Source organism: Saccopteryx leptura, chromosome 2 (assembly GCF_036850995.1).
Source record: "Saccopteryx leptura isolate mSacLep1 chromosome 2, mSacLep1_pri_phased_curated, whole genome shotgun sequence".
Classification (NCBI taxonomy): Eukaryota; Metazoa; Chordata; class Mammalia; order Chiroptera; family Emballonuridae; genus Saccopteryx; species Saccopteryx leptura.
Window position 1 is genome coordinate 216,313,866 of NC_089504.1, and position 22,986 is coordinate 216,336,851.

At 40.5% G+C, this 22,986-nt stretch overlaps 1 protein-coding gene and 1 pseudogene across 1 annotated transcript in view; one reads left to right on the plus strand and one right to left on the minus strand.

Annotated features, from left to right (window-relative positions):
• Positions 1-22,986, plus strand: part of HSF2BP (heat shock transcription factor 2 binding protein) — a 107,534-nt gene that overhangs the window by 79,152 nt on the left and 5,396 nt on the right. The window lies entirely within an intron of this gene.
• On the minus strand, positions 20,957-21,824 carry LOC136393956 (large ribosomal subunit protein eL32-like; annotated as a pseudogene).

A 22,986-nucleotide genomic window follows, 5' to 3' on the forward strand; every position in this document is an offset into this window, starting at 1 on the left:
ACTGTGGCTGGAGAGGATGAGGGCGGTGGCAGCAGAGGAGTCAGAGTTGGGCCTGGATCCCTTAGGACTGGTGTATGGCTAAGAAGGCTTTGGGCAGAACTCTGCTCAGGCCCTGTTCTGACGGACTGTTTCCTAAGCTCATTCTGGCTGCTGTGGGGAAGGGCAAGAGGAGTCAGAGGCCATTGTGGGAGGTTAGGTGAGAAGATTGTGACAGCCTGACCAGGGTGGTAGCAGCAACAATGATCGAGGTGACCAGATTTAAGATACACTTTGAAGTGAAGAGGCATATGAGGGAAGGAGGCCTAGGATGACACTTAGGTTTTGGGGCTGAGTAGCTAGGCTGGTGGTAGTGCTGTGTGGAGTGCTGGGGAGGAGCTATAGGGAAATTGAGTTTAGCTTGGTGCATGTTAAATTAGAAACCCCCATTCCACAGTCAGCAGGAGGTGTGGAGAACACGTGCTCTCTGAGAGTGGACAGGGCCATGGCGTTGCACTCATCCCCTAGGGGCACCTGTGGCAGCAAGAATACGGCAGGGGGCCCTGGCCAGTTGGCTCAGCGGTAGAACGTCGGCCTGGCGGGCGGGAGACCCGGGTTCGATTCCCGGCCAGGGCACATAGGAGAAGCGCCCATTTGCTTCTCCACCCCCCCCCCTTCCACTCTGTCTCTCGCTTCCCCTCCCGCAGCCAAGGCTCCATTGGAGCAAAGATGGCCCGGGCGCTGGGGATGGCTCCTTGGCCTCTGCCCCAGGCGCTAGAGTGGCTCTGGTCACGGCAGAGCGACGCCCCAGAGGGGCAGAGCATCGCCCCCTGGTGGGCAGAGCGTCGCCCCTGGTGGGCGTGCCGGGTGGATCCCAGTCGGGCGCATGCGGGAGTCTGTCTGTCTCTCCCCGTTTCCAGCTTCAGAAAGAAAGAAAAAAAAAAAAAAAGAATATGGCAGGGGCCACTCATAAAAGGGTGGCAAGATACTTGGCCAGGATTAAACAGCTTCCACAAAAGTATTTGCTCAGTGTTACTGTATTATAGTGCTAAATTTACTCAAACCACTGTTTTCATGTGTGGGCCCCTGTGGCAATGCAGTGATGGCTAAAGAGACTGAGAAAGAACATGGCAAAGTAAGAGATTTTCTAAATTCTTTCTTGTCACTTGGAACAAATAGTGTACACAGCATTATTTGGATCATACAGATTTTAATTGAGGATACTCTGGTGGATTTAGAGATATTTCTGAATCATGGTTTTATGTTCAAGGCACCTCTTTCTTTTACTTAAAGAAAAAAAGACCTGCAGGCAATAAAGGAAAACCAAATAAATGTTTTATTTCTTGACTGAATGAGCTGCTACAGTTATGTCTAGCTTATTTTGAAGTCATGTTGGGCATTACTTATTTCAGAATTTGTCCATGGTCAGTCTTGAATCTAATAGATATTCAGCTGGGTCCAAGACACTCCAGGAGCAGAGGTTCCTGCTGCAGGATATGAACAGCAGCCCTTCTGCCTGTCTGTGAAACCAGATGCACCTTGTATACAGTGGGACTCTCTGTGACGCAGGTGCAGTATCAGCCAGTCTGCAAAGTCATGAGCATCAGGAGTGTGCACAGCGCTGAATCTTGTTCTGTGAGGATTACTGCTTTGTAGCCTGTGTTAAAGAACCTGAAATTTGCAGGGAAGGTGTATTAGGGTTCTCCAGAGAAATGGAACCAATAAGATCTGTCCGTCTGTCAATCCATCCATCCATCCACCCCTCTGTCCTCCCATCCACCCACCTATCCATCCGTTCGTCCACCCATCCATCCATCCACTCACCCACCCATCCACCCATCCGTCCAACCCCCATCCGTCCACCCATCCATCCAGATATGAGGAGATGTATATATGGAATTGGCTCATGTGATTATGAAGGCCAACAAGTAAGTCCCCAGATCTTCTGTCCACAAGCTGGAAGCATAGGAAAGCCAGTGGTGTCATTCAGTGTCACTCCAACACCCCAGAACCAGGAGAGCCAATGTCTGAAGATAGGGGAACATGATATCGCACTCAAGCAGTGAAAGCAAATTCTTTTTTTTCTCCTCTTTCTTGCTCTTTTCAGGCCTCTAAGGATTGGATGATGCCATCTACACTGGTGAGGATGATCTTTACTCAGTATGTAGATTCACCTTCACAGACATACCCAGAAATGGTGTTTTCCCAGCTCTATACTTAGCCCAGTCCAGTTGACACATGAAATTAACCATCACAGAAGGCAAGACTTAAACCAACTAGTTTGAGACAGTACAAAGTACTTGATGAGATGATGATAACTAGCATTTCTCAGTGTTGCTCTATCCTGGGCCTTATCCTGAGCATGTTACATGCATTTAACTCACATAATCCCTTTACCAGCCCCATGAGGTTACCCAGGGATCAAGTAGGCAGCAGGGCTCCTGATAGAGTGAGAGGGGTCGAGGAAGGAGAGATGTCAGTATGGACCCGAGTGAGTGGGCTGGGAGGACAGACTGACATGCCAGGCTGTCAGGTATGGGGGAAACGGGAGTTTAGTTGGCCTGGAGATATGGGAAGGGCTTCTCTAGAAGGCCTTTGCGAATTATTATTTTTCTTTCTGTCCCTCCTTGCCTTTTCCCCTTCTTCTTTCCCTTTTATTATCAAAATAAATTTAATAAGCACACACATATTTAGAGAAAAGTATACAAAACATAAAAGTGAAGCTGAGAGAGAGTTATTACGAAAGGACATTTATTAACACCATCCAGACTGAGAAATGACGAGTTGCACCCTGGAAATTTTTTGCGCCCTCCTAATCACTTCCTGCTTACTCCTGTTTTCCATTTTTGCAAATTACATAAGTGGAATCAGGTTTTTGTGTTGGCTTTTCATTCACATTTCGTTTGTGAGGCTCCCATGTGCTGCCTGTCCCTGTGGACATATATTCACTGCTGTACTTCAGGCTTTCTCAGCACTGAGGACATTCAAGCAGCGTAATTCTCTGTGGTGGGGCTATCATGTGCATTTGCGGGATGTTGAGCAGCAGCCCTGGCCTGTACCCACTAGTGTCAGTAGCATTCCTCAGTTATGACAACCAAAAATGTCTCCCGGAGGGCAAAATGCCCATTTTCAGTTGAGTGCCACACAACTACAGGATTCCATTCCGTTATATGAACTTGACCATTTACCATTCGGATTGCACATTTGGATTGTTTCTGGATTTTGGCTTTTACAAATAATACTGCTCCAAAATTCTGGTGCCTGCCTGTGGTAAACGTGCATATTTTCCTGTTGGGGGCAGCTATTAGAAATGGAAGTTTGGAATTGTTGTAAGTACATGTCTTCAACTCTAGTAGCATATGCTGGGCTATTCCCAAAGTGGCCGTACCAGGTGTAAATTTTACCAGAAGTGTTCTGGTTGCTTTTCCTTCCCATGAACACCTACTCTTGTAAGGGCCCCTTCCTCAGTCAGTCCACGGGGGTGGAGTGTTACCTAATTGTGGTTTTGACATTCATTTTTCTGACGAGTTCCTGTGTTTGCTTGGCCTTTTGGATACCTCTTTTGTCAAGTCTTGTTCTACTCTTCTACTTTGTTTTTATGTTTGGTTGTCTGTTTACATTCTAGAACAATCTTTTTTGGTTTTATAAAAGTTGCACATATATTTCACCACTCTGTGTTTTGCTTTATTTCTTTTAATGAATCAGAAGTTCTCCTCTGTCGTCTAGAAGCCTTCTCCTTCTGCCTTTCTCATTTAGTTGTCCCATCTTCCTCATGTGTGTATGCTTTGTGGTAGCGATCAAGTGTAATTTTCTTTTCGTAGGATATCCATGGACCCAGCATCATTTATTGGCAGGGTTGTCTCTTCCTGGCTCCTCAGAGTGGCTTTTGCCCTTCAATAGCATTCTGCATGTGCTTCCAGCCTCTCCATCCCATCTCTGTTACTTTCCAATGTCACATCGTCTTTTTTTTTTTTTTAATAAGATTTTTTTTTTTTTTTTTTTTTTTTTATTTTTTTTATTTTTTATTAAATTTAATGCAGTGACATTGATAAATCAGGGTACATATGTTGAGAGAAAATATCTCTAGATTATTTTGACATTTGATTGTGCTGTATACCCCTCCCCCCAAGTTAAATTGTCTTCTGTCACCTTCTATTTGGTTTTCTTTGTACCCCTCCCCTCCCCTAACCCCTCTCTCCTTCTTCACCCCCTCCCTCCTCCCCCAACCTCCCGCCCCTGTTGCCATCACATTCTTGTTCATGTCTCTGAGTCTCATTTTTATGTCCCTTCTATGTATGGATTCATCTTAGTTTTTTTTTCTGATTTACTTATTTCACTTCGTATAATGTTGTCAAGGTCCATCCATGTTATTGTAAATGATCCGATGTCATCATTTCTTATGGCTGAGTAGTATTCCATAGTATATATGTACCAAAGCTTTTTAATCCACTCGTCCTCTGACAGACACTTGGGCTGTTTCCAGATCTTCGCTATTGTGAACAATGCTGCCACAAACATGCGGGTGCATTTCTCCTTTTCGAGCCGTTCTATGGTGTCCTTGGGGTATATTCCTAAAAGTGGGATAGCTGGGTCAAAAGGCAGTTCGATTTTCAGATTTTTGAGGAATCTCCATACTGTTTTCCACAGTAGCTGCACCAGTCTGCATTCCCACCAGCAGTGCAGGAGGGTTCCCTTTTCTCCACATCCTCGCCAGCACTTATTCTGTGTTGTTTTGTTGATAAGCGCCATTCTGACTGGTGTGAGGTGATATCTCATTGTGGTTTTAATTTGCATTTCTCTAATCATTAGTGATGTTGAGCATTTTTTCATATGCCTATTGGCCATCTGTATGTCCTCTTTGGAGAAGTGTCTATTCATCTCTTTTGCCCATTTTTGGATTGGGTTGTTTGTCTTCCTGGTGTTGAGTTTTACAAGTTCTTTATAAATTTTAGTTATTAACCCCTTATCAGACGTATTGTCAAATATGTTCTCCCATTGTGTAGTTTGTCTTTTTATTCTGTTCTTGTTGTCTTTAGCTGTGCAAAAGCTTTTTAGTTTGATATAGTCTCATTTGTTTATCCTGTCTTTTATTTCACTTCCCCGTGGAGATAAATCAGCAAATATATTGCTCCGAGAGATGTCCGAGAGCTTACTGCCTATGTTTTCTTCTAAGATGCTTATGGTTTCACGGCTTACATTCAAGTCTTTTATCCATTTTGAGTTTATTTTTGTGAGTGGTGTAAGCTGGTGATCTAGTTTCATTTTTTTGCAGGTAGCTGTCCAATTTTCCCAACACCATTTGTTAAAGAGGCTGTCTTTACTCCATTGTATTTCCTTACCTCCTTTGTCAAATATCAGTTGTCCATAGAACTGTGAGTTTATTTCTGGGTTCTCTGTTCTGTTCCATTGATCTATATGCCTGTTCCTATGCCAGTACCAGGCTGTTTTGAGTACAACGGCCTTGTAGTATAACTTGATATCAGGAAGTGTGATACCTCCCACTTTATTCTTCTTTTTTAAGATTGCTGAGGCTATTCGTGTCCTCTTTTGGTTCCATATAAATTTTTGGAATATGTGTTCTATATCTTTGAAGTATGTCATTGGTATTTTAATTGGTATTGCATTGAATTTATAGATTGCTTTGGGTAATATAGACATTTTAATGATGTTTATTCTTCCTAACCATGAGCACGGTATATGCTTCCACTTGTTTGTATCTTCCTTGATTTCTTTTATCAATGCTTTGTAATTTTCCGAGTACAAGTCTTTAGTCTTCTTGGTTAAGTTTACTCCTAGGTACTTTATTTTTTTGGTTGTAATTGTGAAGGGGATTGTTTCCTTAATTTCTCTTTCTGACTGTTCATTGTTGGTGTATAAAAATGCTTCTGATTTCTGAGTATTGATTTTATATCCTGCCACTTTGCTGAATTTATTTATCAGGTCCAGTAGTTTTTTGACTGAGACTTTAGGGTTTTCTATATACAATATCATATCATCTGCAAATAATGATAGTTTTACTTCTTCTTTTCCAACTTGAATGCCTTTTATTTCTTCTTCTTGTCTGATTGCTGTGGCTAGGACTTCTAGGACTATGTTAAATAAGAGTGGTGAAAGGGGGCACCCCTGCCTTGTTCCTGATCTTAAGGGTATTGCTTTTAATTTTTTCCCATTGAGTATGATGTTGGCTGTGGGTTTCTCATAGATGGCTTTTATCATGTTGAGGTATGTTCCCTGTATTCCCACTTTGCTGAGAGTTTTGATCATGAATGGGTGCTGGATTTTATCAAATGCTTTTTCTGCATCTATTGAAATTGTCATATGGTTTTTCTCCTTCTTTTTGTTTATGTGATGAATCACATTGATTGATTTACGAATATTGTACCAGCCTTGCCTCCCCAGAATAAATCCCACTTGATCATGGTGTATGATTTTTTCCATATATTGCTGGATCCGGTTTGCTAATATTTTATTGAGGATTTTAGCATCTATATTCATCAGAGATATTGGCCTATAATTTTCTTTCTTTGTGTTGTCTTTGCCTGGTTTTGGAATCAGAATTATGCTCGCCTCATAAAAGGAGCTTGGAAGTCTTCCTTCCTCTTGAATTTTTTGAAATAGTTTGAGAAGGATAGGAGTTAGTTCTTCTTTGAATATTTGGTAGAATTCCGTTGTGAAGCCATCGGGCCCTGGACTTTTCTTTGTTGGGAGTTTTTTGATAACTGTTTCTATCTCCTTTGTTGTAATCGGTCTGTTTAGGTTTTCTGATTCTTCCAGATTGATTTTTGGAAGATTGTATGTTTCAAGGAATTTTTCCATTTCATCTAGGTTGTCTAGTTTTTTGGCATACAGTTCTTCATAGTATTTTCTTACAATATTTTGTATTTCTGTTGTGTCAGTTGTTATTTCTCCTCTCTCATTTCTAATTTTATTTATTTGAGTCCTCTCTCTCTTTTTCTTGGTGAGTCTACTTAAAGGTTCATCAATCTTGTTTACCTTTTCAAGGAACCAGCTCCTAGTTTCATTGATCCTCTGTATTGTTTCTTTAGCCTCTATGTCATTTACTTCTGCTCTGATCTTTATTATTTCCTTCCTTCTACTACATTTGGGCTTTACTTGCTGTTATTTTTCTAATTCTTTTAGATGCAGGGTTAAGTTGTTTATTTGAGATTTTTCTAGCTTCTGAAAGTGTGCCTGTAGTGCTATGAACTTCCCTCTCAGCACTGCTTTCGCTGTGTCCCATAAATTTTGAGTTGTTGTATGCTCATTGTCATTCGTTTCTAGGAATTTTTTTATTTCTTCTTTGATCTCATTCTTTATCCATTCATTATTTAACACCCTGCTATTTAGTTTCCATGTGTTTGAGAATTTTTGAGCTTTTCTGCTGTGATTCATTTCTAGTTTCATGCCGTTGTGATCGGAGAAAGTGCTTGATATGATTTCAGTTTTCTTAAATTTGTTGAGAGCACTTTTGTGCCCTAACATGTGGTCTATCCTAGAGAATGTACCATGAGCACTTGAAAAGAATGTATATTCTGCTGCTTTAGGGTGAAAGGATCTGAAGATATCTATTAAATCGAGTTGATCTAGTGTTTCCAATAAGTCTGCTGTTTCTTTGTTAATTTTCCTTCTTGAGGATCTATCTAGTGATGTTAGTGGGGTATTGAAATCCCCTACTATTATAGTATTGCTGTTGATCTCGCCCTTTAAATCCATCAAAGTCTGTTTTATATATTTGGGTGCTCCTACATTAGGTGCATAGATATTTATAATAGTTATATCTTCCTGTTGGATTACTCCTTTTATCATTATGTAGTGGCCTTCTTTATCTCTTACTATATCCTTTGTTTTAAAGTCCAATTTGTCTGATATAAGTATTGCCACCCCAGCTTTTTTTTCATTTCCGTTTGAAATGTTTTTTCCATCCTTTTACCTTCAATCTATGTGTGTCTTTTGTTCTAAGGTGTGTCTCTTATAGACAACATATGTATGGGTCCTGTTTTCTTATCCACGCAGCTACCCTATGTCTTTTGATTGGATCATTTAATCCATTTACATTTAAGGTTATTATTGATATGTAGTTGTTTATTGCCATTTTCTTCTTTAAAGGTGTATTCCTTTTTTTGCTATATTCTTTTCCAACTTTGATCTGTTTACAACAGGCCCCTTAACATTTCTTGCAGCGTTGGTTTGGTTGTAATGAATTCCTTGAGTTGTTTTTTGTCTGGGAAGCTTTTTATTTCTCCTTCGATTTTAAACGATAGCCTTGCTGGATAAAGTAGTCTTGGTTGTAGGTTCTTGTTCTGCATTACTTTGAATATTTCTTGCCATTCCCTTCTGGCCTCAAGTGTTTCTGTTGAGAAGTCGGATGTCATCCTTATGGGGGCTCCTTTGTAGGTGATAACTTTTTTTTCTCTTGCAGCTTTTAATATTTTCTCTTTATCGCTTAGCTTTGGTATTTTAATTATGATGTGTCTTGGTGTAGGTTTCTTTGAGTTTCTCTTTAATGGAGTTCTCTGTGCTTCTTGGACTTGTGAGAGTTTCTCTTGCATTAATTTAGGGAAGTTTTCAGTTATGATATGATTGAACAAAGTCTCTATCCCTTGTTCTTTTTCTTCTTCTTCAGGAACCCCTATGATGCGGATGTTATTTCTCTTCATGGTGTCACAGAGCTCTCTAAGTGTTTCCTCTGACTTTTTGAGTCTCTTTTCTCTTTTCTTCTCTGCTTTCATGCCTTCATTCCAGTTGTCCTCCAACTCGCTGTTTCGATCCTCAGCTGTATCCATCCTGTTTTTAATTCCTTCCATTGTGGTCTTCATTTCTGATATTGTATTTGTCATCTCTGACTGATTCTTTTTTAATATTTCAATATCCTTTTTTATACTTGCTATTTCTTTATTTAGGTTTTCAAACTGCCCCTCCATTGTTGTTCTAAGATCCCTAAGCATCCTTATAATCATTATTTTGAACTCCGCATCTGGAAGTTTGATTATTTCCATATCACTCAGCTCATCTCTCAAAGGTGTCTCTTGTGGTTTCATTTGGGTTGCACTCCTTTGTTTTCTCATAATGGTGTTTTATTTGTAGAGTTGGTTGAGTCTAGGCTTGGTGTTGTCTGCCTCCAGTTTTCAGTTGTGTTATTTCTAGGTCTTCTTGGGTTGGTATCAGCTATTATTTGTAATCCACTTTCGGATTTGGGCAGCTTTGAAGTCTTGATTTGTTTGTTTTTTTAACAGGTGATAGTCTTGTTAACTGATCTCAGCAGGGGGCTTCCTTGAAACTGTAACCAGGAATGTTGTGGGTGTAACCTGAGACGCTGAAGGTCTCTTCCACCAACTAATCTCACTGGGGGCAGGGTTTTTTCTCAGCTTCAGTAGGGGGAGGTGTATCTCAGATCTCCATGAAGACCTGAGTTACTGCCCCTCCTCCCCACTTTTTGTTTTCAGCTGTGTCTTGTTGCACTGATTGGAGCTGGATAGATGTCCAGAGATCTATCAGAGCACTTCAGCTCTGTTTTGTGAAAGGTTCAGTCCCTCCCCCAGCTATGGCCGCCTCCAGCACGAATGAGTCAGCTTTTTTATTTCGTTTCTTGTATACCTTAGCCCCTCACAGTCTGTCCCTCTCCTTGTCCTTTCCACTTGGGAGATAAGCTGGTCTTTTCAACCCACCTTGCTCCCTGGTCGCCAGGTAAGTGGCTGTGAGCAGTAGTTTCTGCTCTTTTTCCTCTGTGAAATCCTCTCTGGGCTCTCAGCCTCACCCCCCCCCCCCTTCCGTTCCTGTAAGCAGAGGAGATTCAGGCACTCCTTACCAGGATTATTGTGGCTTCCTCTTTGCTCCTTGGTTTTTGAGAGCTGTTCTTGCAGTTCAGTGTTGGTTTTTCATGCTGATTTTTCCTGAATTGATTTGTATTCCAGTTTGGTGTTGAGAGCTGGGCATCTGTGCGTCCGCCTACTCCGCTGCCATCTTCAAAAGCCCACATCGTCTTTTGTAGAGATGGTATAGACACTTCCTCCTATCTTATTTTTCTTCAAGAATGCCTTTGCTTTCATTGAATGTGTTCAATGTAATTTTTAGAAGCCGTATGTAAAACTCCACAAAGAAAGGCCTTTTGATTTTGATTAAAATTGCACTGAATTTGTAGATCAGTTTAGAAAAACTGACATCTTTACAATGTTGAGACTTCAGTACATGACATGGTATATCTCTTCACTGTTTAGATCTTTCTCTTAATAATATATTGTTTTCTTACATAGAGATCTTGAATATCTTTAAAAAGATTTACTCCCCATAGCAATGTTTTCTTTTGACTCATGTAATTCCTTTGTCCTCTGTCTCTGGGCACTTAATTCACTCAACAACTTATTTATTTATTTATTTATTTATTTATATTAATTTTACTAGGGTGACATCAATAAATCTGGGTACATATGTTCAAAGAAAACATGTCCAGGTTATCTTGTCAATCAATTATGTTGCTTACCCATCACCCAAAGTCAGATTCAACAACTCTTTTATTGATTTGCTTCTATTATATACAGGCACTGTTCTTGGCATTGGGGATACAGCAGTGAGCCAGTCAGTCCTAAGTCCTTGTCTTCATGGAGTTGGTGACTGAAGAGAGATAGTAGAAAAAACAAATAAGCAAAACTCACAGCATGTTTTATGATGGTTAATGCTACTGAGAAAAAAAAGGCAGGGAAGGGGAATAAGAGAGCAGCATTTGCTGTTGTTTTAATTTTAAGGTGTTCATGGAAGGCTATTGAGCCGCTGATTTCCACACAAAGACCTGAAGGAAGTGGGACATTGGTTCTAGGATTTCTGGGGAAGCATGTTTACGAGAGGGATGAGCAGTGCAAGAGTTCCGAGGTTGGGCTGCCTGCTCTGTTGGAAGAGCTGCGCAGGCCTATATGGTGAGAGTGGGCTGCTGATGGGGGGGGGGGGGGGAGCAGGTGAAGTTTTGTTTTGTGTAGTCTGGAAATTGCTATTTATGGAATGCCAGCTAGGTACCAAACAATTTGATAGAATTTCATGTCTTCTTATTCAGTCTCTACAGTAACCATTTAGATCATTAAACCTTCAGTCTGCAGATGAGAAAACAATGCTGGTAAGCCTTAGTTTAAGTAGCTTTGCTAAGGAAATGGTGGGGAAATTTCAGATTACATGCTTCACCCCTGTATGATGCTCTGTCATGGAGATGAACTGGCAGCTGACCTCATGATTCAGTTTATGCATTTAATGCATGGATTTTTAAAAACAGAATAGTTAGCACATAAGTAAAGCTAAACTTTTAATTTTATGTATGACTGAGAATGAAAAGGCCCTGTGTGAGGGTGTGTGTGAGTGTGTGTGTGTGAGCGTGTGTGTGTGTGAGCTGTGCCTTTGGGAGCCAGGTCAGCTGTCAGGAAACCTGCTGGGCTGAGTTTGTCAAGCTTTCTGTCAGTGTGAGTATCTGTGTTTGAGAAATGTGGCATGGGGATTCAGTTCCTGTGACAAGAGCTGCCACTCGGTATGTGGAGTTAGGGATGTCTCAGCACCATGTCATTGTTTTCTGGTCCTTAATTCCCAGAGTGTCCCTTTCCCCCTGTCCTTTGTTTCCCTCCGCAGTGGGGAAGGCATAGGGTAGATGGAAACACCTGTCACTATCTGGGGGATTTGTGACCAAGAGGCCCAGCTTGGGACCTGTAGAGCTAAGTCAATGAGATGATGAATGTGTGTCCAGAGAGTTGGAAGGGGCGTGAGGGAGGTGGGCAAGGGATGTCTCAGGCCTGTCTTTCTGTTGGGGGAGAGCTGTACATGTGTCATGGCTTCTTTCTAAGGAACCTAGGTCACAATACACCAGCTTTAGGGTAAAACAATTTAGTCCTGCTTGTGTTGAAAGAAATACAATTTTAAAATTTCTAATCATTTTACTGAAATATGGTTACATCCTCACCTTCCAGTCTAGGTTTCCCCCACATCTCTGCAGATACCAATAGGGGCAGACATTGCTTGCCACTAAGGAAGGTGAGTCTCCTAGTTCTTCGCCAGCAATAAACCCTCTGCCGTGGCACCTGGCCTACTGTGGGCATATGTGAAGTGAGCTGGCACAACCTGCAGAGCCAGAGGCCTCTCAGTGGCTCAGCATGGGTGTGGTCCAGTGACTTAGGCCGAGCTGCAGGTGCAGTTCCTTCCAGGTGCTGTTGGTGGTGACTGATGTGACGAGGGAACTGTGTGCTTACCAGAATATCTGTCTGTGACAGATACCAATGACTGAGAGCGCAGAGGATGTCACCTAGAGAAGTTCTTTGATCAAGTTGTTAAAATTGCATTACTGGTTTATAATTGTTGGTGCCCTGTTAGCATAGCTTCTCTTCCCCACTCCTAAATGACTTAAACATTAAAACACAGAGAAATTTATATACTGTTTGGGAAGAGACATATATGATGCAGTGATTCCATGTCCATCCAAACTTCATCACAAAGTAGTACTTTATGAGAATAGCCCCAAATGTCAAGAGGAGACTAAATTTATAAAAATGTAGGGAAAAAACCCAAGCAGAACATTATTTTATTTAGTTTGATTTGCTTGAGCTTTAACAATGAAATAGTGCTTTTTAAAAAATGGGTGATTTCATGTATATGATTTTCAAGAATAAGCAAAACTAATCTGTGCTGATAGACATTAAGACATCAATTGCTGTGGATAGAGACAGATTAAAGGAAAGGGCATGAGGGAGCTCTGTGGTGCTGGAAATGTTCTGTCTTGTTAGGATTATGTTTTCTTAAGTATAGAAACTTTAACTCCATTTATCATTCCCCATTTATTCTAAAGTTTTAAATATTCTCCCTGTGTTCATTGAGAACCACATCAGATGCTGGAACAATTTTTTGCTTCAACCAACAAGCATAATTTAGAGAACTCAAGAGAAGCAGAGTCTGTTGTATACACCCTTATTTTTATTCTTTTCGTTGTTCTTTCTTCCTTTTGAAGTTCTGATATTTATTCTTTGATCATATCCTTTCTGTTTAGAGAACTTTCTTTAGCTCTTCTCTCTTCTGTTTCTTAGATTTACAGAAAAGTTGTAAGAATTACACATTTTTTACAAAGGATGCCTCACCTAGCTTCCCATAATGTTAACATTTTACATAATTATAGATTAGTTATTAAAATAGGAAATTAACATTGGTACATGCTTATTACCTAATCTTTAGCCCTAATTCAAATTTTTTCAGTTTTCCCCCAATCTCCTTTTTCTAAAAATAGCTTTGTTGAGATATAACACACATTCCCTAAAATTCAACCTCTTATAGTATGTAACTCAGTAGTTTTGTGTGTATTCACAGAGTTGTGCAACCATCACTATCATGTAATTTAAGAATATTTTTAGCCTGACCAGGTGGTGGCGCAGTGGATAGAGCATCGGACTTGGATGCCGGGGACCCAGGTTCGAGACCCCGAGGTCGCCAGCTTGAGTGCGGGCTCATCTGGTTTGAGCAAAAGTTCACCAGCTTGGACCCAAGGTCACTGGCTAGAGCAAAGGGTTACTCGGTCTGCTGAAGGCCCATGGTCAAGGCACGTATGAGAAAGCAATCAATGAACAACTAAGGTGTCGCAATGCGCAACGAAAAACTAATGATTGATGCTTCTCATCTCTCCATTCCTGTCTGTCTGTCCCTGTGTATCCCTTTCTCTGACTCTCTCTCTCTGAAAAAAAGAAGAAGAATATTTTCATTACTACCATAGAAACCCCTATATCCATTAGCAGTCACTCCCCATTATTCTTCCCACCCAGCCCCTGGCAACCACTAATCTGCTCTTTGTCTCTATGGATTTACCTATTATGGGCAAATTATAAAATTGGAATTTTACAAATGTACCTTTTTTATGTCTGGCTTCTTTCATTTAGCATGTTTTCAAGGATCATCCATGTTGTAGCATGTATTAGTATTCTATTCCTTCTCATTGCCAAATAATATTCTATAGTGTAGACATACCACATTTTGTTGATCCATTCATCACTCAATGGACATTGTGTTGTTTCCATTTTGGGGCTATTATAAATGATCAAATTAACACTTAGTAAATGCAATACAGTTTGCTAGATGGTTTAACAGTAGGCCACAAGGGAAATTGAAATAGAGAATTTATTACTCACAGGTCCTGAAGGAGGTACCTGGCCAACCTGGAGGGATCCTACGGGGAGGTCAAGGCAGAGTGAAGACAGAGAAAGGGCAGGACCTGGGGCTCATGCCTTTATTAGCATCTGTGGGTAGTGTGCTTTGAGGTTTCTGGGCTGGAGCTGGGTTGGTCAATTCAAACCAAAAGAGTGGGGTTTGGGCAAGCCCCAGATGGGATCTTATCTAAGGAGCAAATTGGTGATGGTGCTGGGGAGGCCAGAGAGGCTGTTGATCTCAGGGTACGGAGAAGTTGTATCAGAACTTACATATGTGTGTGACTCCCTGGGCTGTTATCTACGGCATGACTTGCACGAGGGGCCAGTGTCAATGGGCTGTTACTGAATAATGTATCTATGAACATTCCTGTACAAATTTTTGTGTGATTTAGCCATTCTTTCAGAGTAGGTCAACAGAGAATATCTTGATTCCCCTTTATTCCTGAAGGACATTTTCCCTGAATAAAGGATTCTGAGTTGACAGTTCTTTGTTTCAACACATGGAAAATATTGTGTCACTTCCTTCTGGCCTCCACAGTTTCTGATGAGAAATCCAGTATCATTGAATTGTTTTTCTCTCATAGGTGAGGTGTTATTTCTCTCCTGCTGATTTCAAGACTTTTTCTTTGTCCTTAGTTTTCAGAAGTTTGGCTGTCATATGTCTTGGCACAGATTTTTTGAGGTTTACCGTTTGGCGTTTGCTCAGCTTCTTGGATCTGTAGGTTTGTGTCTGTTGCCAAATAGAGCAAAATCTCTGTCATTATTTCTTGGAGTATTTTTTAGCCCTGCTGACTTTCCCTCCCTTTCCAGACAGCAATGACATGAATGTTAAATCTTTGTTAAGTCTCAGTAGATGCAGAGGCTCTGTTCATTTCATTTCTCTTCTCTTTTCTCCCTGTCATTCAAATTGGGTAATTTCTGTTGTCCTAGCTTCGAGGTCACTGATTCTTTTCTCTGGCCCCTCCATTTTGTCTCCATCAAGTTTTGTATATTTCAGTTGTAATGTTTCCATTTTGTTCTTTATATCTTCTGTTTCTTTGCTGAGACTTTCTGTTTTTTCATTTGTTTCCAGCATGTTATGGCTGTTCCTTGAAGAACTTTTATGGTGACTGTTTAGAAACTCCTGTCAGATAAGCCTAACATCTGTGTCATATCTGTTTTGGGGTCAGGTGAATGCCTTTTCTCATTCAAGTTGCTTCACCCATTTCTAAACCCAAAATTGAGCCATGTATGGGAATGTTTTCAGTCTCAAGTAATTAGGTTTCTTATGATTATCTTAAAAGACAAACTGTGGAATAAAAAGATAAAATTGTGTAGTTATAACTTAGAATTTGCTAATCGGTGGCCCAGACAGAGTTCCATCTTATTCTTTCCTGTACAGTTTGGGTGCTTAGAAGACAATTGCCTTAACCTTAGTCTGTGTTCCCTTCCAGTGCTGTCACCAAGCTGACTGTTCCCTTATGATGATGTCACCTGAAGTTGTTCCTGTTGGGCTGCACCCTTGACTGTGTGTCTTATTTATGACTTCCAGTAGCTTGTTTTACTTTTCCCTTTTTTGAAGGACTTATGTTTCTGCAGCTTGCCTAGTTATTTTATTTGTTCTGAAATTTTCTTATCATTTGTATTACATCAGCCTTAGCCACATAAAATACAATCTTCTCATTCATTTGGCAAATATTTATTGTATCGGAGATAAAGTAATGGGCAAGTCAAACAAGGTCCATGTTTCCTGAAGCTTTTCACTGGGGAGGAGAGAAGATAACTCCAATGGTATTCAGAGAATTAAAGTAGGGTGATGGGTAACAGGGTTAGTGGGTAATTACATTGCTGGTAAGAGTCTGACTCTGGAGAGAATATTTAAACTGAAATTGATTATTTCTTGCAGTTTCTACCTCTGTTTACTTTGCTCTGTTCTCATATTAGAGACTGTGATGGGTTGAATTGTTGAAAATTTCTATGTTAAAGCCCTAACCATTCCGTATCTTGGTGATTGAATTTGGAAATAGGGCCTCTAAAGGGGTAATTAAGTTAAAATGAGGCCAGTAGGGTGGATCTTAATCCAATCTGACAGGTGTTCTTATAGGAAGAGATTAGGACACAGGGAGAGACACAGGCATGTGTGAGCACAGAGAAAAGGCCATCTGCAGCACAAGGCCTCAGGGAAACCAGCTCTGCTGACACCTTAATCTTGAACTGTCAGCCTTCAGAATTGTGAGAAAGTACATTTCTGTTGTGCAAGCCACCCCATCTGTGGTATTTTGTTTTGGCAGTCTGAGCTGACTAATACCGAGCCTTTAGCATCCTAATCATGGTTATTTTAAATTCCCTGTCTGATAATTCCAAAAATCTCTATCATATCTGAGTGTGGTTCTGATGCTTGATTTGTTTCTTCAGACTGTGCATTTTTCCTTTTAGTGTATCTTATAATTTTTTTTTCTTGTGGGAGAGACAGAGAGAGTCAGAGAGAGGGACAGGCAGATAGGAAGGGAGAGAGATGAGAAGCATCAATTCTTTGTTGCGGTTCCTTAGTTATTCATTGATTGGTTTCTCATATGTGCCTTGACCATGGGGCTACAGCAAACCGAGTGACCCCTTGCTTGAGCCAGCGACCTTGGGCTCAAGCTGGTGAGCCTTGCTCAAACCAGATGAGTTTGCACTCAAGCTGGCGACCTCAGGGTGTTGAACCTGGGTCCTCTGCATCCCAGTCTGACGCTGTGTCCACTGCCTGCGCCACCACCTGGTCAGGCACCTTGTAATTTTTGATTGAAGGATAGACATTATTTATCGGGTAGATAGGACTTGAGTGGTTTTATGTTAATCTGACTAGGGCAGGGGTCCCCAAACTTTTTACACAGGGGGCCAGTTCACTGTCCCCTCAGATCGTTGGAGGACCGGACTATAAAAAAAACTATGAACAAATCCCTATGCACACTGCACATATCTTATTTTAAAGTAAAAAAACAAAATGGGAACAAATACAATATTTAAAATAAAGAACAAGTAAATTTAAATCAACAAACTGACCAGTATTTCAATGGGAACTATGGGCCTGCTTTTGGCTAATGAGATGGTCAATGTGCTCCTCTCACTGACCACCAATGAAAGAGGCGCCCCTTCTGGAAGTGCGGCAGGGGCCGGATAAATGGCCTCAGGGGGCCGCATGTGGCCCGTGGGCCGTAGTTTGGGGATCCCTGGGCTAGGGGCTAGGCTGTGTTCTATGGAGATTCTAGAGGCTTCATATTCCTGTTGTTCTCACCATTACCTGTCACCTTTGGGTTTCCCTAAGAACTGCTTCTTAGATGAAGTCTGTGTCTTTCTGTCTCCCAGCTATGAGCCTTTGTGTTTGTAGTTCCTGTTGGTGTCACTTGAGGTGTGTGAGAGGAGGGAGAGTATTCTATCACCTTTTGATTAAATCTTAATCTTCAGTGGCCTGTATCCCTGGGCTGTGACCCTCACATCTTTGTGCCCTCTCTCATCTTTGAGTCAGGAATGGAGGAAGGGGCTGTAGTGGAAGCAGAACCCTTCCCGTAGGGTGGGTAAAGCTTCATAAAGTCTCTTCTCCTGGAGAGAAGAGTTTGTCATGGGAAGCACCCTGGGTGTACTTCAGAATGGTCACTCTTCTTTTCCCTCTTCCAGACCATGTGAGAACCTAGTGGGGTTCTTGGAGGTCAAACCTACAAGAATGTGGGGGTCCTTCTAAGATTGCCATACCCCCAGAAGTTTCTTATTGTCATGGTAGTTCACACATAGCTTCCAGCAATTTGTCAACATGATTATTTATGTGTTCCTGTCAGTTTAGGCTCCAGTTGCTTCTGTTCCTGATCTTGGCTGTCACTCTCTAGGTTTGCCTGTCATTATACCGCAACCTCATTTCAAATATAGCTCCAAGAAAAGTCTTTGATTTTAAGTTTCTTCTGGTTTTCTTGTTATAAGAGTGGGAGTGACAGTTTCCAAGCTTTTTACATATTGGAGTAAAACTGCTAAGCTGAAATTTGAAAGGAGCAAGGCATATGAGGATTGGGGGAAGGGCATTCTGGGTAGAGAGGACATCTAGGACAAAAGGACTTAGGCATATCTAAGAACACGAGAGCTGGCCAAGTGTCACTGGTGCACAGTGAGGAGGGGTGAGTGCTGGGAGATAAGTTCAGGGAAGCAGCAGGGCTAGATCAGGTGGGGCGTCTTCAGTTAGGTTGAAGACCGGGTTTTATCCTGACATGGTGAGGATGTGTTGGAGAGCAGGGAAGTGACATTCTAATTTCCATTACAAGGTTTCATCTGGTTGCTGTTTGGCAAGTGGAAAGAATGGGAAGAGGAAAGAATGAAAGTATAAAATAAAGCCACTGAGAGGGGATTATAGTGGTCTCAGTGAGGCAAGATAGCCCAGCCTAGGGTGGTGGTCACAGATTTGGTGTGTGGTGGAGGTAGTTAACAAGACTGCTGACAGATGTGAAGGGAAGGGGAGATGAATCAGTAACAATACTTGTATTTTTGGCTTGAGCATTAGTTGAATGGTAGTGCTGTTTATTGAGATGGGGAAGACAGGTCAGGGACAGCAGAGGATGAGCACAGGGACTTGAGAGCTCTGCTTTGGCTTTTATCTTCTAATGTCCAATGTTGAGAAGTTTTGCTTCCTGATTCTTGTATGTGATCTGTTTTTCCTTCTAGAAGCTCTGTAGAGTCTTGTCTTTTCTTCATTTTCTGACCTGAAGCTTCATGTTGTTGTGGCTGGTGTGTTCCATGTCTCTCACCAGTTTTGTTGGAAACTGAAAGCACTCTTTCAATTTGGTAACGTATACCTTTCAATTCTAGGAATCCTTTTTATATTAGAATTATTGAATCATTATAGAGTAAATTTTTTCTTCTCTGTTGACTCAGTTTTCTCTTTTTGAAATATCTGTTTCTATAGTTTTAACCATTTCCAGAATGGTATATAAACAAAATCATGAATATATAGATTTTAAATTCTGACTTTTTCCCTTAACATAATGCATTTGCAATTCATCATGTTATTGTGTGTATAAGTTGTTAATTTCTTTTATTGCTGATTACTCTTCTGTAATATACCACTGACTTATCCATTCATCAGTTGAAGGTTGTTGGGTTATTTCCAGTGTTTGGAAATTATAAGCATAGACATTGTAAATAAAATATTTGAAAAGACACTTAACCAAAGAATATATACAATTGGCAAGTAAGCACATGAAAAGATGTGTCTTTTCAAATATTTTTTGGGAGCCATCAGGTTGCCTAAGTCAGGGTGAGCCAGCCCAGGTCAGAAATGGAGCAGGTTAAAACTCCTGTGCTGATTTGATATTCTGCCTACAGCTAGTGCTCAACTTATGACCACAATTGGTTCCGACAGACCGGTCGTAACACGATTTGGTTGTAAGTTGAGTAGGCTATATGTACAGTACTGTAAAATGATGTTATAAAAATCTCTAAGTCATAATTTATCATAATTTTCTTTCATTATTGTTATATATCATAATTTTCTTTGTTCATTTTATGCCATTTGTACCATCTCTACACCATTTTGTTTCTTATTTTTACATTCGTCAGGTTTAAGTAAAACACTGCATTACCAGTACAACTGGTTTAAATTTGCAAAGACAATTTCCTCTTGGTAGACATCTTGGGAGGGGTTTGATGAAAAATATCCAAGACACAAAACACAAATTGCCGTACCGAGTCTGGGATAACAATTGAAATGGTGCATGCGGAGATGGTAGTGCTGCCGGAAGCTGGTTCACACTGTCGTACACCCAGCTGGGCAACGCTTGCGCTGCCAGATGCGGAGCAGTCGTGGCTAGCGATTGTGATCATGAAGTCGAATGGTCGTAAGTTGCATGGGTCGTAAGTCAATCAATATTTGTATTTTTATTAAGTTTTGTTATTGAATTTTCAGCATTATCTTTATATTCTGGATTCAGGATTTTGGGGTGGTTTTTTTGTTTTTGTTTTTTTATATCAGATGGGAGTTTTGCAAATATTTTCTCCCAGTCCAGTGGTTGTCTTTTTATTTCCTAACTGCATCGTTTGCAAAACAGATTTAAAAAATTTTTAAAATAAGAAAGGAAAGCTGTGATAACTAATTTGAGACCTTTGCTCTTTGCTAATATGAACATTGAGGGCTATAATTTCCCCTTATGAGCACTGACATGACTGCACACACAAATTTTGATAATGTTGCATTTTTGTTTTCACAATATTGTCTGGTCTCCCTTATGACTACCTCCTTTTTGATACAGTTATTTAAAAGTGTGTTACTTTATTTGGGAATTTTTCAGATGTTTTTCTGTTATATATTTTGTATTTCTGTTATTTTGTTTATTATGTATTTTCGTTATTTCTAATTTAATCCCTTGTGATCACAGAACATCCTTTGAATTCTTTTAAATGTTAATTAGGTCAAGTTGGTTGATAGTATTTATTATTCAGGGATTCTGTATTCTTACTGATTTTCTTTCTTTTTTAAATTTAATAATTCCAAATGTAATTGTAAATTGTTTTCTTTGCCCTGGGAGTTCTATTATATTGTGCTTTGTGTTTTTTGAAGTTCTGTTGTTCGGTTACATATGTAATTAAAATTATTGTCTTTTTGGCACTTTGACCTCTTTATAATTCTGCAAAGTCCTTCCTTATTTCTAGTAATAGTTCTTCCAAAGTCTACTTTGTCAGTTATAATATGAACCCTGCAGCCTTCTTTTAATTAGTGTTTGTGTGACATATTTTTAATATTCTTTTACTTTTAACCTATGCCTTTATACTTATCTTATTTTGGCAGAATTTTATGGTTTTATTAACACAAATACTGTGTGCATATAGGCTGTCTATTCATTTTCTTTGCTATGCAGCCTGGCGTTGGGGTTGGTGACTCTGATGGCCCACGGGCTGCTCTTTCCACAGTGGCTTTGCGGTTCTTGAAGAGATGTGGGAGCAACCTCAGCGCAGTGAGATTTGTTGCACATAGCTGCACTTCAAGCTCCTTAACATTGTGGACCTGGCACTTCTGAAAGCCACTGGGCAGTGTGTGCTTTGTTCTCTGTTGTTCCCACAGCCCATGTTGGGCATCAAGATCTGGTCCTTAAATCTTCTGCACACCCTATTGTCAGTGCCTCTGGGTTTCCACCAGTTACACTTAATTTTGATATATCTATCTGGGTGCTGGATGAACTTTTTAGTCCCCTTTTTGACAATCTTGGACTTGATGGGGGGGAGGAGCCTGAGGGCATCTCCATAGGCAGTGTTGAGAAAGAAGCTATATTTATCTTGGGTTTCAGACAATGTATAGTTGGGTCTTGCTGTTTTATGTATTCTCTGTCTTTTAATATTTATTTCACATTCCTTTTTTGATTGTTTCTGTATCTGGGTCATCTCAGCATGGCTCTGATGATTACTTTATCACTTCGCTGCGGGAGGTTTTTATTTACCTGGCTTTGTCATTGTCATTTCTGATTGAATGTTGTACATTGTGCACAGGGCAGTAGAGAATGTGTGAGGGTCCAGCAAACTTTCCTGTAATGGACCAGGTAGTAAATGTTTTGAGCTTTGAGGGCTACATGCGGTTTCTTTTGCACATTAGTCTTCTGTGTGTTTATTTATTTATTTTTAAAATAACCTTTTTAAAGTGTAAATATTACTCTTAGCTCACAGCCTGTACAGCAACGGTTCATGGGCTGCATTTGGCCTTTGGGCCATAGCGTACCAACCCCTGCAGGGGAGAATGAGGTCAGTAGTGTTTCCTCCTGGAAAGGCCACGCCTTGCCAGTATGTCAGGTGTTAAGCTGAGTTTGGGTTTTGTTGCTGAGGGTGCAGGTACATGTTTAAAAAAAAAGAAATTGGACCACTTTCTTACATCATATACAAAAATAAACTCACAATATATTAAAGTCTTAAATATAAGACCTGAAGCCATAAAACTAGAGAAAAACATAGGCAGTAAACTCTTTGACACTGGTCTTAGTAATATCTTTTTGGACAAAGGAACAAAAGAAATAATACAAAAATGGGACTCCATTAAACTAAAAAGTTCAGAGACAGAGAGAGGGACAGATAGGAACAGATGGGAAGGGAGAGAGATGAGAAGCATCAATTCTTTGTTGTGGCTCCTTAGTCTCCTTAGTTGTTCATTGATTGGTTTCTCATATGTGCCCTGACTAGGGGGCTACAGCAGACTGAGTGACCCCTTGCTCAAGCCAGTGACCTTGGGCTCAAGCTGGTGAGCCTTGCTCAAACCAGATGAGCCTGTGCTCAAGCTGGCGACCTCGGGGTCTCGAACCTGGGTCCTCCGCGTCCCAGTCCGATGCTCTATCCACTGCGCCACCGCCTGGTCAGGCTAAACTAAAAAATTTTTGCACAGCAAAAGAAACCATCAACAAAATGAAAAGAAAGACTACTGAAGGGGAAGATATTCACCAGTGATATATCCAGTAAGGAGTTACTATCCAAAATATATTAGGAACTCATACAACTTAACACATACACACACACACACACACACACAAAATTTAACAATGGGCTGAGACCTAAATTGATATTCCTTCGAAGAGGAATAGCTGTATGAAAAGATTGTGAATATCACAAACCATAATGAAAATGCAAATCAAAACTACGAGATATCACCTTACACCTGTCAGAATGGCTATCATTAGAAAATCAAGCATGTGTTGACATGGATGTGGAGAAAAAGGAACCCTAATGCACTGTTGGTGGGAGTGTAAACTGGTGCAGCCAGCATTGAAAACAGTATGGAGATTCTTCAAAAAGTTAAAAATATACCTGCCATATGACCCAACAATTCCACTTCTGGTTATTTATTCAAAGAAAACAAAAACACTAATTCAAAAAGATATATGTACCC